The following is a 14,675-nucleotide window of genomic DNA, read 5'->3' on the forward strand; positions in this document are numbered from 1 at the left end:
ATCAGCTGGGAGAGCTTGGTCTGCTGCGTCCTGCGGGCCCAGGGACCACAGCCCAGCATGCCTGAAGAGTTAACACCGAGGGCGGTCCAACAGGACGCAGAAGCGGGCAGGCTTAACTAACTGCTAGCCCATGCAGACCAGCAGTTCTGATAACACCGAGGGCGGTCTGGCGGCGGCCTTGCCTAGCCTTGACTGTGTTTTTAGTGTCATCATGTGGAGTGCAGGGAGGTGTGTTGAAAGTGTCTGACTGGGAGAGCTGGCGTTGTAATGTCCCGTTGCTGATGGTAACATCCCCCAAAATAATATTTGTTATTGTAACTATTAAAACAGATAAGTGGCCCAGTTCCACTTTGTTTTAACCCTCAGTTGCAGTAGAAACAGTATCACTAAATCTCTACTGCTAAACCCATTTCCAAAGGTGCACAGTCGACATCCCTGCACGGAGCTGCGCCCAAAGAGGTAACACTGAGGGCGGGCTGACAGGACGCGGAAGCGGGGCAGGCTAAGCTGATCGCTAGCTCATGCAGACCGGCAATTCCGATAACACTGAGGGTGGTCTGGCGGCAGCCTCGCCTAGCCTTGACTGTGTTTTTGGATGTGTTTTTGTCTTTGTGTTGCACTGCTGTGGGCAACAATGTTTTGCTTCATTTCATGTGCGCAAGTGCATGAAACGAAATGACAGTGTTTCTGATATGTCTTGCTTTGCGAGGCTTTATTGTCAATTAATCGCTTTCTGTACCATGCGTGCAATGCAATTCAGCGTATCGAATGAGGAAGTTGTGGAGGACATCTCCTCGGTTCATCTGCTTCAGTACCATTAGATTAGAGATGGTTAGGTTTGGGTTTGACATGGTTAAGGTCAGGTAAGGATCTTGGAAGCCAGGCATTAAGCACTATAATCCATCAAGATTGATCTCTGTGATTGCAAACATTCCCAAATCCTCTGTGAATAGTACACATGGCCATTGAAACTCAAGTTAATGGTCACGCCCATATTTGCATATGAAACTAATCGTTGGTTTCGGTCATTATGCCACTGTATTGTTTATAAGGGTGGGGATGCCTGCAGCCAGTTTAGACTGAAGATGTCACTTAGTTGAGTGATGAAACGTATCAGTCAAGAAACAGTGTCCAGATGAACTGATTCAACCTTCTTTGATTTTCTTACCTGGACTTTTGAGCATGCACCGAGACCATCAAGATTGAAAAAGTAGATCTGCTCAACTATTTCCTCATCTCCCTCAACTACTACCTCATTTATCGATACGTATTTTGGGAAGTGCAAATTGGGCTTGACATATCAGTAAAGTGTTGCTACAGACTCCGCTAGCAGTGGGAGTAATGTCCCGTTGCTGACGGTAACATCCCCAAAAATAATATTTGTTACTGTGACTATTAAAACAGATTAGTGGCCCAGTTCCATTTCGTTTTAACACTCAGTTACAGTAGAAACAGCATTACTAAATCTCTACTGCTAAACACATTTCTGAAAGTGTACATTCTACACCACTACACTAAAATCAATATTTACTGAAAGTGTGTATGATAGAAAACCTGTTTATGTGGGATCACGCACCATAATTATCCTGACTGATGGCAGAAACAGGTCCACAGTGAAGAATCAGGGATGAGAACTTCCAGCAGCGGGACAACGCTGAGTGGGACTTGGTAGTTTTTGACTGGGCCCAGCTCAATGCCCTAACATGTGAGAAAAGAAAAAGTTTTTTTACAACTTCGTCACTCACTTTCTCTAGACCGGCCAGTAATTTAAATCCCAGGGCTTCGTTTTTTGCGCCCACAGTCCAAAGACATGTTGGTCAGATGAATTGGCCAGACTAAATTGTCCCTAGTTGTGAATCTGTCAGTCCCTGTGATGGACCGGCGGCCTGTCCAGGGTGTCTCCCTGCCTGCCGCCCAGGGACTGCTGGGATAGGCTCCAGCATCCCCGCGACCCTGAGAGCAGGATAAGTGGTTTGGAGAATGGATGGATGGATGTAAGTAATGTGAAAAGTGAAGTAGCACAGACTGGTGAAAGAGTAGCTCGGCCAGCTCGCTCGCTGGCTTTGGCGTTATTGCTGCGGATAACTTGGAAGAAAATGTAGCACGCCGTTAAAAATCATGTTCAGTCGGTTGCTTTATTAATTAAGACACCCAAGGAAGCAAAACAACAGTTTTATAACAGGGGTATTTCTGCATAATTTAGAGGCTGTTGTCGAGATGCCAGTCCGAAAGTTTGAAATTCGGCTTCAGTAATAGACTTGGAGCTTCTCTGTCACTTTTGGAAGCGCATAAGATGAGAGAAAAAACTTTTTTTTTCCCCCAACCACCCCTCACACATGTATAATTAAGTTAACCACGGCACTAGTCTTCTTCATCCAAGCATGAGTAGCTTAAGGCCTTTTTCCAGACTGCAGTTGTCTTATTCTGCTTTATTCTTACTGTAGCACGTTCCCACAGGGCGCTGGGAGTGTCTTTTTCTTCTTCTCTTTTAACATTTAGGTGCAGGTACAGTACATATACCTGACTATCGGTAACATTTACCGTAATTCCCAGCCTGATTAAATGTCCCAGTTCAACAAAGGGTCCGCCGATGGCGATCTCATACCGGCAGACAAAAGTACTACCCAGCTGCCGAAGACAAAAGTAATTGTCTGGTGGTGCACAGGGACCGGCCCCGAACGCTCCGGCGTCGGCTCGTAGCTGACCAGGGGGCACCGCAAGATTAGCGAAACCCAGAGAGAGGGCCCCGGTTATCTGGGCCCTGTCTCCAAGCAAGAGGTCTCGGCTGGCAGAGGCCCACCAGGCAGTGTCACCATCCTGAAATTGAATTGGGAAGGATTTAATGGGTTTAAAAGGCTTCGGGTCTCAGCGCAAGAGAATCAGATAAGGGCGAGAGCGCCAGGAAGTCCCTCGCAGACCAGCAGGACGGACAAAGAGGAGTTTAGACACTGTTAAGGCCGACGACAGAAGCGGCCGATCGTTACCGAAAGGGGCAAGAAAAAAAAAGTCCTCCGAGGTCGCTTTTGCTGCAGTTTTGATTTGGAAATATTCAATATGCCTCCCACTCGCACACATGAAAGGACGGAATTAGATTCCCCATCTTTCGCCTGTGCGCCATTGCTAGAGAGCTGTTGTTATTGCCCCGTGGGGGGAAATGATGGAAGCAGTGATTACATGAAACAGGAAAACTGATAATGAAACATCCCCTGCGTTTTTTGATGGGCTCACTGTTAGAAACGGTAGAAAGTGGAGCGCGAAACTCTCCTAACCATGTCTATTACCGCCGCCACTCGAGACGGCGAGAAGCCCCGGTGACTGAAAACCATGTTGACGGCAAATTAAAGTCGCTTTGCTTGGGAAAACGGTATCAAACCGGATATACACATAATGGGATAGCGGTCTTTCATGGCAAGTTTGAGCATTTAGTCCAACTAATATTAAGACACAGCAGAATGAATATCTTTTTTTTTCTTCTTCTTCTTCTTCTTCCTTGTGAAAGTGCTGCATCACTCCAGGGCCTTCTCGCCTCTGCTGGATTTAATCACAGCACAACATGAATAATTGCTGCACTCCAACGAGCGTTTTTTGCTGTTTTGCAACAGTTCTGACTCGGAGAGAATGAATAGCTCATCCATATGAAAACCTGCGCCCCGCGGCGTTGGGGGGGAGGGGGGGGGATCAGTGATAGCTCGTTTGCGAAATGATGACAGCGCTTGTACTACGGCAAAATTACCTGGGGGGGCGAAAGTAACTGAGGCGTCGTCTTCCTCAAATCGAGGAAGAGTGAGATCTCCGCTTTTGAAATGTGACACGGGGGATCCCGGTGGAGGAATAATGGTGGGTGGGTGGTGGCGGCGCCGCTGCAGCAAGAGGCACCGAGCACATCGATTCTGTTTTCCTTTGATATGTGGAAACGGAGGAGCGCTGGCTCCGGGGACAAACATTAACGGCAATATGTTGAGAAGTTTAAACATTAAACTTTCACATTTCTTTTTTTTTTTTTTTACTTTGTGACGGGCTAACGTGAAAGAAAACAGGCGTGTCGGTAATATTGCACTGTGGAAAGAGAAAGGAGGAAAAGCCCATCCAGTGTAGCATGATCTCCCAGTGTGACAGCCCCATGTTGAACCAATATTGTGTTTCTCAGTTGTAGGAATTTTGCAGCTTTTGTGTTTACGGCACTCGTCTACGGTCACACAAACCCCCCCCCCCTTTTTCTCAGCCTGCAGAGGGAACAATGGCCGAGATGTCATCAGTGCTTTTTGGAGGGTGTCTGTGTTTCCTGAAGTGCTGTCAAACCAAACCTATAAATAGTTTTCTAGAGGAAATAGGCCAAAGCCCCCCCCCCCCCCGGCTGTGCCGTGCCGTGCCGTCATTTCTTATATGACACACACCAGATCTCGGAGAAGAGATCAATTTATCCTTACAGTCTACTGATGCTAACAGTAGGGGGGCCTGGGAAAATATGGGCATGCTGAATACAGGCCAGGGTTCTTGCACAGGAATGGGAAATTATAGGACATGATTTTCTTTTTTTCTTTTTTTTTTTAAATTTCCAGGTCTGAAAAGGTACGGAAATGACCAGAAAAGATGATCAATAATATATAGAGGAGAAAAAAAAAGTTTTTCCAGATTTGACTCTTTTTTTTTTAAAGCTGTGACACTATTTCCGCAAATTGGGCGGCAAGGTGGCGCAGTGGTTAGCGCTGTTGCCTCACAACAAGGTCCTGGGTTCGAACCCCAGGCGGTCCCAGGTCCTTTCTGTGTGGAGTTCGCATGTTCTCTCCATGTCTGCGTGGGTTTCCTCCGGGTGCTCCGGTTTCCTCCCACGATCAAAAAGACATGCATGTTAGGGTTAATACTCCTGTCTGTGCCCCTGAGCAAGGCAGTGGAAAGAAGAACTGGAGTTGGTCCCCAGGTGCTGCACAGCAGCTGCCCTCTGCTCCAAGCTACATAGCTAGGTTAGGTTAAATGCAGAGAGTAAATTTCATTGGTATTTATGTACAAAATGACTAATGAAGAATATTCTATTCTATTCTACTTCCGTGATGATTGGTTGGTGTGTGTGGCCTCGGAAGGTGGTCTTCCTTCTCTGGAAGTTGATGCAACAGCAGAGCAATTTATGAAACTGGACAACGAGCCCGTTCTCGGCCACGAGGAATTGCAGGTTACAGTTCCTGTACATGATGAGTTGCCATCAAAATTCAGACAGATTTTTTTTTCCTGTTTATTTGTTCAGGTTGGTTGAAAATTTTAATATTTGGTTTGAGGAAAATAGACATTATCCTTAACGAGGTGCTGTTATAGTTTCATGAGTCGTTCCTTTGTCTTGTAGTCTAATGAGTGTAAGTAACAAAACTTCAACAGTCTATTTAGATATAAATAAAAAAAACCCTAAATTTGTTAAGTACTTTTCTTGCCCAAGTTAACAAGGAGGTGAAACTAGAACAGCGCTGAGACGTTAGTTAAAGCTGCTATGAGGAGTTTGGATTTTTTTTTTTACTTTGCGCACCCTTGTGGACAAAAGCGGGAGTGTCTCACAGATGAACGACTTCATTTTGCATAAGCATTGCCTCTTAATATCTACATTCACCATCTGGTCGTCCAAGCATGCGTTTTGAAGAGGAAAGTGAGAGATGTAGTGGTGTTTAGGAAAGTCTTCGGTTTGTAAGATGTAGTGATGAAGTAGTGCGTCTCCAGTTGTGGCCATGTAATCCGTCTGTCTGCCATCTACTGTTTCGACAGATTTCTCAGGGAATTGCACCCGGACACAAGCATTTGGATCATTATAATAATATGATAGCAATATCTAATCTTCTCACTAATGGTCTCGTTTGATTGTCGGTCATACAGACGCATCAAAATTAAACTGAGGCTGACAACCAGGGGGAAAAAAACTCCCTACTGCAGCTTTAATTAAACCCACATATGGCGCAGTTGACACTAAAGGCCCCATTTGCTAATTAGGGAAAAAAAATACTGTATCTTCATCTCTGTTAGACAAGTTCTCGGAAGAATCTTGAACTTTAAGACTGAAAAATGAACAGGGGTCCAGTAAATGAAGACAGCCTTTGCCGCAGTCGCAGTGGAGACATCAGACGGAAAAGGTCTCGGCTCTCAGCGGCCTGGTTGGAGAATGGCAGCTACCGAGTGACGGCAGAGTAGCTTGAATTCTCTGGCGGCCTGACAGCTCGGCCCTGGTCTCTCCGTCTCTGCCTCTTTCTCTCTCCTCTGCTATTTACTTCCCTGGACACAAAGGTCATGACCGCTTGTTTTCATGCCTCCTGCAAAATCCCTCGACCCGTCGGTCCACCAGGAGCAACGGCGCTCGGCTGGAAGACGAGGCACGGAGGGAAAAGGTGGACGAGAGTACGGAGGGAAGGCGAGAGAAAAACAAAGCACACTTCTTCATCAGATTGCCTTTAAAGAGATGATGTAAGCCGGCTAAACCTAGAATTTTACACACGAGCCCAAACATTAAAACCACCTGAGGCCACTGCCTTGGGGAATACCATGTCGATGAAGGGGTGTACCGGGTCTGCAGACATGTTTAGGTAGGTGGCACCTAAAGTAACATCCTCATGAAAGCCAGGACCCAAGGTTTCCCAGCAGAACATTGCCTCCCCCCGGCTTGCCTTCTTCCCATAGTGCACCCTGGTGCCCACTCTTCCCAGGCAAATGACGCACACGCACCCGGCCGTCCGCATGATGTAAAAGAAAACGTGATTCATCAGACCAGGCCACCTTGGTCTGGTCCAGTTCTGACACTCACATGCCCATTGTAGGCCCTTTCAACAGTGGACAGGGGCCATCATGGTCGCTCTGATCAGTCCGCGGCTACACGGCCCCACACACAGCAAGCTGTGATGCCCTGTGTTCTGACACCTGTCAATCACAGCCAGCAGGAACCTTTTCAGCATTTTGAGCTACAGCAGCTCTTGTGTGGGATCGGACCAGACAGGCGAGCCTTCGCTCCCCACGCGCAACTGTGAGCCGTGGACGCCCACGACCCCGTCACTGGTTCACCAGTTGTCCTTCCTTGTCCGGACCGGGAACACCCCACTAGACCTGCCGTTCTGGAGAGGTTCTGAACCCAGCCGTCTAGCCATCACAATGTAGCTCATCAGATCCTTACGCTTGCTCCTTTTTCCTGCTTCCATCAACTTCAACAACTGACTGTTCGCCTGCTGTATAATATACCCCACCCCACCCCACCCCACCCCCTTGACAGGTGCCGTTGTAACGAGATAATCAATGTTATTTGCTTACCTGTCAGTGGTTTTAATGTTTTGGCTGATCGGTCTAATTCGACATTGTTGATTTTTTTTTAAACACTTCTATCGTAAACGCTTTAAGGATGAGCGGCGTGAAATGTGTGGACGCTAATGTTGCTGAACCAAAGGAGGAGAGAAAAAGGAAGCGAAGTCAATAAATATATTTCACGCGGAAAATAACAGATGTTCAGCTCCAAGGGTTCGGAGCTTAAGTTCCTGGCGAGGGAAATGAAAAAATATGCAGTCGCCGCATCTGATTGGAGAGTGTTGCAAATGAAAGTACATCATTTTTCTTTTCTTTTTATTATCACAGCGTTCACTGTGGCATATTGGGTTATTCAACTGTCCCTTAATTCATCACCCATCCGGCCATCCATTATCCAAACCACTTATACTGCTCAGGGTTGTGGGGATGTTGGAGCCTATCCCAGCAGTCACTGCGTGGCAGGCGGGGAGACACCCTGGACAGGCCGCCAGACCATCACAGGGCCGACACACACACACACACACACACACACACACACACACACACACACACACACACACACACACAGTACAGTACAGTACATGCCTGTACTCTAACTAAACCTGCATGGTTGTTTAAAGTAAAGCAGAGGGGTACACCGACTAAATCACCCTCTCTTACTGGCAGTGGTTGTAACCTGTTTCTAAGAGAATTTAGGTTCGACTTGACCAGAGGGCCGTCGGTTCGAATCCCAATACTGGCCCAGTTAATCCTGGTTCGGCATGTACTAACAGGCTGAAGGATTGCTTGTATAAACATTAAGTTAATTCATTAAGTTTCCTTTATTAATCCCCTTGGGGAAATTCATTTACTGCAGTTTAACCCATGCGAGCGGTGACCTGTGTAGCTAGGAGCAGTGGGCTGCCGTCTTCATGCTGCGCCCGGGGACCAGCTCCGGTTCTTTTCCCATTGCCTCAGAGGACACAGAGGACGACCTGGGATGACCCCCAAGGTGGGACAACCCCTGGGTTCGAACCCAGGACATTCTTGCTGTGTAGGTGACAGCGCTAACCCCTGGGCCACCGTGCCGCCCAGTGGTTAGCCAGGTAATAAGAGTTTTTATTCATAAAGCCACTTTCCAGAGCTCCAAGTCCCTTAACAACAGCATCAGCATAACACAAGCAGCAACAATCAGCACATGACAACAACACATAAATAAATCATTGAGGGGAAGGTGAGATAGAAAGGGAGGTAACACTGTGGGAAAAGATGAGTCTTTAAATGACATTTGGAAGATGGAACGGAAAGAGGAAATCTCATGGATATGGTTGGTGAGCCCTCGGGCAAGGCATGTCAGCCCAACTGCCCCAGGCGATGCTGTTGCAACATATGGACAAATAAAGACTAGCCAACTGTTAGCCAACCAACCTGCTTTTGTTTACTAAGAATTGTGCTTCCAAACAGCCCGGCACCGAAATGGGCCCCCAGTCTCCCAGCAGGAGGTCTGTCATGGTTGTCTTGACCTCTGACCTCTAACTCTTTGAAACCTCATCACAGCAACCCGGCCGGCACCGTCATCTCATTCCAGTTCTTCTCAGTGACATCTGTGCAAGCCTTCCAAGGTTAGCAGCGTGGAAGCCGGACCATATGTGGAGAGAGACCCCCGCTCTGCTCTCTTAACGCTTTTACAGCGCGGAGGTTTTCTCTGTTTTTATACTTTTCTTTCCCCCCATACGGCATTTAGGAACCAGAGAGGACCTTGGTAGGGTTGAGCTGTTGATCAACTGACAAGTATACCTTAAAAAGTCATGATGCATATTAACAGTGACGGTGATATCGGTTCAAATGTCCCTAAGATTTGTTACATTCATACACATGCAAGATCGACAACCGCAAGACCAAGTTTCTTTATCTTCGTTGAAATGTGATGCACAATACGCCAAACTTAAATCAGCACATACTGGAGTGTACTTTCTATTTCTCTTTTGTTTTTTTGGACCCCCCCCCTTTTTCTCCCCAATTGTATCCAGTCAATTACCCCACTCCTCCGAGCCGTCCTGGTCGCTGCTCCACCCCGTCTGCCGATCCGGGGAGGGCTGCAGACTACTGCACGCTTCCTCCGATACAAGTGGAGTCACCAGCTGCTTCTTTTCACCTGACAGTGAGAAGTTTCACCAGGGGGACGTAGTGCGTGGGAGGGTCATGCTAACCCCCCCCCCGGACCAACCAGAGGAGGCGCTAGTGCAGCGACCAGGACACGTACCCACATCCGGCTTCCCACCCACAGACATGGCCAATTGTGTCTGTAGGGACGCCTGACTAAGCCGGAGGTAACACGGGGATTCGAACTGGCGATCCCCGTGTTGGTAGGCAACGGAACGGACCGCCACGCCACCCGGACGCCCAGTACTTTACATCTCTGATGTTATTGCTAACAGTCAAATTCAGTTTTAAACTTTCAAATGATAGTTTTTGATTTAACCTCGTAATAGCTGACCCCACTCAGGACACACATGTATGGATCCACAGATCTCACGTCTGAATTGTGTCGTTAACCAGCACTGCACGCTTTCACATAATTTGTCTGTCGTCACAAAATTCTGTTGCATTCAGACAATATGCAAAATCATAATTAGATCACTATTTTTTAAAGATGTTGATATACTTTATTAATCCCCGTGGGGAAATCCTTTGTCTGCATTTAACCCATGCTAGCTGTGTAGCTAGGAGCAGCTGCAGCACCTGGGGCCCAACTCCACTTCTTCTTTCCATTGCCTTGCTCAGGGGCACAGACAGGAGTATAAACCCTAGCATGCATGTGTTTTTGATGGCGGGGGAAACCGGAGCACCCGGAGAAAACCCACCGCAGACACGGGGAGAACATGCAAACTGCACATAGAGGACGACCTGGGATGACCCCTGAGGTTGGACAACCGCGGGGTTCGAACCCAGGACCTTCTTGCTGTGAGGCGACAGCGCTAACCACTGGGCCACCGTGCCGGCCAAGAACTTTTTTAAGGGCCCGGGCTGGATTCGAGCCCAGACCACTGCGGTAAGGACTCGGCCATATGCGGTGTGCACTCTACCAGGTGAGCCACTGGGGCGCCCAAAGCTACACAAACTGAAGTCAATACCAGGACAGTGACAACTTCATGTGAGACTTGCTTGTACTATTGAGAACTGCCGTTCTCTCCATCACTCTCAACGAGATGTGCTACTGTGTGTGTCCCCTGCAGGGCGGGGTAAATCCAGTGGGTAAATTGCTTTTGGGGGACTCGGAGCAATTGGAAATATAAAAACACACGCAATCACTGTTGGCCGGCAGCACAGCTTTCACTCGAATATTAACCGGACCACAGAAGTTTATCCTATCAAACTCTTTACTCCACAGTTTGTACGTGTGATGAAGAGTGACGTAACGTATAACGTCTTAAGGTGTGTTATGTAAGACTGTCCTTGGCAACTGAAGGAGATTTATAAGGAGGCAGGCTCAGGAGCTTTTCTATGGGCTCCGGATGAAACACACAACCAAAATAACAGCACCCAACAACAAAGCAACGAGTAAAATGAAGTAAAATTTGGTCCCAATGGATTAATTAAATCACATTAATTAGACACCAATGGGAAGTGATTAACAGCAAGTGATTTGGTGTGGTGGAGGAAGTTTACCCCCACCCACCCACACACACACACACACACACACACACACACACACGTCACCCTATACTTGTGGGGACCTCTCGTTCCCTAGCCCTTAACCATCATAACTGCATGCCTAACCTTAACCCTTACCTTAACCTAATCTTAATCCTGTCTTGGGTACGACGTTAAACTGCAACCGTCGGGTCGTCGGCAACTAAACCGGCACCCCCCACTTCAACCCTTGGGTTGTTGTGAGGAGGGTGTGTGGACACCCAGCAGGACTAAAAACAAAACCTGTCTAAGGGCGGATGAGTTCCTCTGTGAACAAATGGCCATCCATATCTGGAGAGGAGATAGGGACCACCAGGTACCCCCCTACTGACACACAGTGATGACTCAACCACATTTGTTGAGGCATCAGTTGTCCTCCTACGACCTCCAAAGGTTACAGAATTGATGATGATGATGATGAAGAATTCTAACCTGCAACCTAAACCCAAGTCCGAACCGTAAAATAGACCCTTTTCTTCATGGGGACCCATAAAATGTCCCCACAAGGTAGGTTTTTCCCCCCGCCTGGAAAAACCTGGCACACACACACACACACACACACACACACACACACACACACACACACAGCTCTGGCAGGCTGCTGTTATGGAGGCCTGATTTTGGTTTAATTCTGGTCTCAAGACAGCTCGATTTATGAGTGAGCATGACTGCACGGCCTTATCTGAACTACAGAAAGAGACACATTTTCACACAGGCTTCATAAATGTACAAACTAAATACCGGATTGCGTAACTGCGCTTGTTTGGGTAAAAAGTAGAGTTGCCACTTTGAAAGGTACATGTTTAAACTGTGAAACAGCAGGGAACTTGAGGGAGAGCTCAAGAAATTACTTAAGAGGAAATATGAAGATTTCCCATTATGTGTGACTCCTGTAGGACGGTGGCCGGGAAGTTCACCAGGCTGCTCATCCCTGCGAGCTGAACCCGGAAGTAGAGCTCAGCAATGTGAGGGATCATTGTTGAGAACACTGGACATTTTGGGTCATAACTCTTTAACTTGCGCCGTTGTTTTCCTTTCGGAATATGTGGTTTAGATCATTTGGTTGAATTGGACATGTTGAAATGTGGGTGACGTGTCCAAAATCTGGACAATGATGCCGGGGAGTAAAATGATATAACCGATACACACGATGGCAAAAGTTTCAAAGATAAGGTAAAACTGGAATTATCCTGGGCGTCTGGGTGGAGTGATGGTCTATCGTTGCCTACCGACACAGGGATCGCCAGTTTGAATCCCCGAGTTACCTCCGGCTTGGTCGGGCGTCCCTACAGACACAATTGGCCGTGTCTGCGGGTGGGAAGCCAGATGTGGGTATGTGTCCTGGTCGCTGCACTGGCGCCTCCTCTGGTTGGTCGGGTCACCTGGTCGGGGGGGGGGGACTGGGGGGAATAGCATGATCCTCCCATGCGCTACGTCCCCCTGGCGAAACTCCTCACTGTCAAGTGAAAATAAGCGGCTGGTGACTCCACATGTATCAGAGGAGGCATGTGGTAGTCTGCAGCCCTCCCCGGATCAGCAGAGGGGGTGGAGCAGCAACCGGGACAGCTCGGTTAGAGTGGGGTAATTGGCCAGGTACAATTGGGAAGAGAAAGGAGGGAAAACCCCACAAAAAAAACCCCCAAAACCTTGAATCATCCTTTAAATGTGGAAAAGTGTCTCCTAACTCACATGATGTGATTACTATCAATACACAATTTTCAAGAAAATGTGAATCTTCAGATGATGTCAGGTGGATGTCTCCGCCCCATAACAGCATCGTCTTTCTCTCTCATGTGCTCCTAACCAAGGCAAAGTGAAAATAAGACCCATGTAAAAGAAAAAAGGTCTTAATTAAAGGGAAGGTGGCGTTGGAAGATGGTGGCATGAATTCACGTTTGCTCTGGCCTCATCCAGTACCGTCCATGCAGTGTCTTTGTCCACGTCTTAAGTTTTGTCTTCGTTTGATGGCTGGGAGAGCTGGCGCTGGATCGCCTGGGAGAGCTTGGTCTGCCATGTCCGGTGGGCCCAAGGACCACGGCCCCTGCCTGGAGCTGTGCCCGGTGAGGAACCACCAAGGGCGGTCTGACAGGACGCGGAAACGGCGCAGACTAAGCTAACTGCTAAGCTAACTGCTAAGCTAACTGCTAGCCAATGCAGACCGGCAGTTCTGACAGTCATCCTGGCTGGCGTCTGTTCTCCTGGACAGTAATTTTTTGTTTAGTTTAGATGTATGTGTTAATTTGGATATATGGTGTTCTTGGATTTGTGTCCTTGTTTTTGTGTTGCACTGCTGTGGGAAACGGCATGACATGAAATGATAAAGTGTCAAAAAAGAAGTGTTCCTGATTAAATAAAGACTAAAGTTATAAAAGAAAAAGGGCACTGGAGAAGACCGTCTTTCTTCTGAGGGGTTTTGTAAAACCGGCCCCTTGTTTCTGACTGCATGGCGGCATGGTGGACATCGGTGCCCTCCACCCGCCACCAAGGACACACATCCTCTCTGACTGACCAAACAAACTCTGAGTGCTACGGCTCCGCTTGGGAACAATCGTACGCATACGCCTCAGCGATGCCAATCAATCACTGAAACGCCAGGACGGCTCGGCTTTGGGCCGCACGGGTGGTGCATTTACCCCATCCAGATTGTTTATGACTACTTCCTAACCTGCAGCTCACTCATCGCCGGCGCAGGGAGCGAATGAAATCGAAAAGGATGTTCGTAAATAAACGTGTCCATTGTTCTGCCACTTCGGCGAAAGCTATAATTAACCGAGAGGAGGTAGACTTGAAAAGCCAGAAAGGGCCAATCAATACGGACCCCTGCCCCCCGACAGGCAGCAGCAGCATGGGTTTCCTCTACCAGCGGGCTCTCTAATCCCCAGGCTGAGTGCTAATCAGGGAGAGTGCTTAAACCACTTCCAACTTTACATGGAGAACTGTGACCAAACTACTGAACGCTGGGAAACATGCCTGTTTAAGTGTGTGTTTGAGCGGGCCGTTTCTGAGCAGGTCTAGGAAAACCTGAAACCACCTAGCTGGTGGGGACATTTTATGGGTCCCCATGAGGAAAAAGGTCTATTTTAGGGTTAGGACTTGGTTTTAGAGGTAAGGTTGGAATTAGGTCAAGGTTAGGGCAAGGGTTAAGGCTAGGCATGTAGTTCCTTAAGGGCGAGAGAGTGAAAGTAGTCAGTGAAGGGGTCCCCACAAGTATAGGGTGGCGTGTGTGGGTCTTCGCTGTCCTTATGGCTACCAAATGTTCCCATAAAGATGATAAAATCAGAAACAAGCTAGCTCGAGGCAACATGTCCTTGGTCCCCGATGAGGAACAGGTTCGTTCTGGGCTACTGTTATAAACGGGGTCACGGTTAAGCTTTGGTCTGTGATTGAATTTATGAAAAGAACAAATGAACGACTTGCACACCGCAGGGCTCCAATTCGCACTTATTCACTGCACCAACTCCACTGCGACGCACTCCGACACGTCAGTGTTGTTGGTGCAATAAATATGTGCAAAGTGGAGCCCTGCGGCGTTTGTTCTTTTTATTGTTTGCTTGTTTTTGGCCGGGCCTCTGCCATTTTTTTTTTCTGCCTTGGATATGCATATACATTCCTACTTTATGTAATTGAATTAAGAAATCAAAATTAGGATTAGGGTTGAATTTAGGTTATTTATTTTTTGGTTGAGTTTATGATAAGGTTAGTATTATGGTTGGGGTTTGGGTTGGTGTAAGGGACAAGGGATG

The 14,675-nt window shown here is 47.7% G+C and overlaps 1 long non-coding RNA gene across 1 annotated transcript in view; it reads right to left on the minus strand.

Moving 5' to 3' along the window:
• Window positions 1-1,591: 1,591 nt before the first annotated feature.
• LOC130107298 (uncharacterized) overlaps window positions 1,592-14,675 on the minus strand; it is a 75,832-nt gene continuing 62,748 nt past the window's right edge. Inside the window, exon 3 of the long non-coding RNA XR_008809805.1 lies at window positions 1,592-1,698. This is a non-coding gene — a long non-coding RNA (uncharacterized LOC130107298). The remainder of the gene's footprint in view (window positions 1,699-14,675) is intronic.

This window comes from Lampris incognitus, chromosome 1, assembly GCF_029633865.1.
Source record: "Lampris incognitus isolate fLamInc1 chromosome 1, fLamInc1.hap2, whole genome shotgun sequence".
NCBI classification, from domain to species: Eukaryota; Metazoa; Chordata; class Actinopteri; order Lampriformes; family Lampridae; genus Lampris; species Lampris incognitus.